This window comes from Mauremys mutica, unplaced genomic scaffold (genome assembly GCF_020497125.1).
Source record: "Mauremys mutica isolate MM-2020 ecotype Southern unplaced genomic scaffold, ASM2049712v1 Super-Scaffold_100355, whole genome shotgun sequence".
NCBI classification, from domain to species: Eukaryota; Metazoa; Chordata; order Testudines; family Geoemydidae; genus Mauremys; species Mauremys mutica.
The window spans coordinates 400,014-402,245 of NW_025423322.1; the positions used below are offsets into that span (position 1 = coordinate 400,014).

A 2,232-nucleotide genomic window follows, 5' to 3' on the forward strand; every position below is an offset into this window, starting at 1 on the left:
CCCTCCCACCCAGGTTTCTCTGAGCAGCTGCTAGATGAACCCCACTTCTCTGGTCTAGACACCAGCATCTAACGAGCCTTGGAACGGGCCCTGTTTGCTAGCTAGAGAGCGAAGGAACCAGGAAAGAAGGCAAATGTCAGGAAACGAATCTCAGCACGCAAAGAAACTTCCTTCGCTCTTCATTTGCACTGTCTGTGCCTTTGCGACCCCTTGAGGCCTAGCCCGACTAGCTCAGTCGGTAGAGCATGAGACTCTTAATCTCAGGGTCGTGGGTTCGAGCCCCACGTTGGGCGTTTGGTCTTGCACTCTTCGACATCACTCTCTCCCTTAGCGTCTCAGAGCATAACAGAATCCACTCTTTGTCCTCTCAACCAGCTGAGGCGGTCTCAGACCTTTAGTACATCATGAAGACAAGACACATTGACAATTCCATGGTCCTAAGAGAGTTGAGTCTCTTCTAGCCCAGGCAAGAGAGGGAAAAAATAACCTTTCAGAAGCTGATTGCCCCCCACCCCCTGAGCAGCCATCTAGAGCTTCTCTACTTATTTCTATATCTTCGCCAGCGCTCAGTAGTTGAGATAACTGCTTCTTTCTCAAATCCTCCACCAGCCCTCTTCATTGGGATGGAGATTGCTTAAGGCTGACGATTCCACCACATCTTATTCATCCCTCGTACATTTCTGTAAGCCCATGGAGAGTAAAACAAGATAGCAACAAAACTGTTTTTTTTTAAAAAAATACGTGGCCTCAATGTATAACAATACTGGAAATGGTTTTAATATGTTTTCTGTTTCTTTTTCATATCAGTGCTAAAAATAGGAAGGGAACCGTAAGGAAACGAAGAGCTCAGAGCTTGTGTTAACCTCCTTTGAAGACGAACGAATGACCTCAGTTGGACAGAAAGTAGGCCTAGAAAGTTATGCCCAACCACCCCAATGTCATTTCCCTGGTGGTCTAGTGGTTAGGATTTGGCGCTTTCACCGCTATGGCCCGGGTTTGATTCCCGGTCAGGGAGTTACCCTCTTCAACAAAAGTCTACCTTGCCTTCCTCCCTTGGAGTTCAAGTGGAAGAATACAACTTCCTGGCCTCCTTCAGAATGCTTGGAAACTCTTTGGAGGCCATGGGGAAAGCAAAGCTTCCACCTACTACAATATGGCTATCTGCCCCTTAAAGCCCAGCCTCTGCACCCTTTTACACAAATACACTTACTTGTGCAAACAATTTAGTTTTTCCTTCTTACCGAGCCTAACCTAAATTAGAACAACATTGCACTTTGACCCAAGATCTTTTTCTTTTCTTTTCACTTTTCTTGGTGAAACCAAACCAAACCAAACCAAACAATCATTTTGGGTCCTCCAAAATATTTCACTAAATATAATATTCATCCAAAAGCCTTTCACCCAGCGCTATATACAAGTCTTTGGAAGTAACACCCCGGAGAAAGATCATTAAGCTTTTCCATTCCTAAGATCTAGCCATTGAAGGCTTCTGAGCATGGGCTATGGGCCTTTCACCTCTAGGCCAGTGGTTACCCTCTTGCTCAGGTGGCTACTGATGAAAGGCAACGTGGTTTAGTGGCAGATCCATTTCAGCCTCCCTCTTCCAATGTCTACAGGAGGGTGTTTGTTTCGCATTGCATCTAAGAATCAAATCAATTCTCTTGAAACCTCAACCTGGAATCAAGGTGATTGTAGGTCAAGGAAGGAAGGTTTTGTTCATCCTGTTCTAGTAAATGCTCAAAGTTGCGATGCTTCTTGGAGCTTCCAGACACATTGGCCAGAATTTTCAGAAGGTCTCACACCCACCGCTAGGGCCAGATTTGCAGAAGAACTAGGCTCCCAGTTAGGCACTAAAATCTTTAGCCAGATTGTCAAAAAGGCTCAACCTATTTTTCCAAAAGATGAGTTATTTTGGAAAAAAGCTTGTAAAGATTGTGGGTGCTGGTTACTTGTCTATGTGGCCCACACTGCTGGAGTTGGAGGTTCACCATTGTTTTCTCAGAATGCGGTGTCCGTAGTCTGCCTCAGTTCTGGTGTCCATCTTTTATTCTCCTAATAAATCAGCAGGGAGACTAAAACAACATCGGACTCACAGGGCTCCCGGAAACCTGCCAATTTGGCTCACGGTGAAGGTGTATACAAATCATCTGTGCTGTAGAAGGGCTCTGGGAGTTGAAAGAGTTGTGAATTTAACCCTCTACGTTTCGGGCCTAATCTGAAACTGTTTCAAAA

The 2,232-nt window shown here is 45.2% G+C and overlaps 2 non-coding genes across 2 annotated transcripts; both read left to right on the forward strand.

Moving 5' to 3' along the window:
• The first annotated feature begins 220 nt into the window (after positions 1-220).
• TRNAK-CUU lies at positions 221-293 on the forward strand. The gene has a single exon. It is a non-coding gene; the product is annotated as a tRNA-Lys (tRNA).
• Positions 294-943: 650 nt separating this feature from the next.
• Positions 944-1,015, forward strand: TRNAE-UUC. Its single transcript has one exon. It is a non-coding gene; the product is annotated as a tRNA-Glu (tRNA).
• Positions 1,016-2,232: the final 1,217 nt, after the last annotated feature.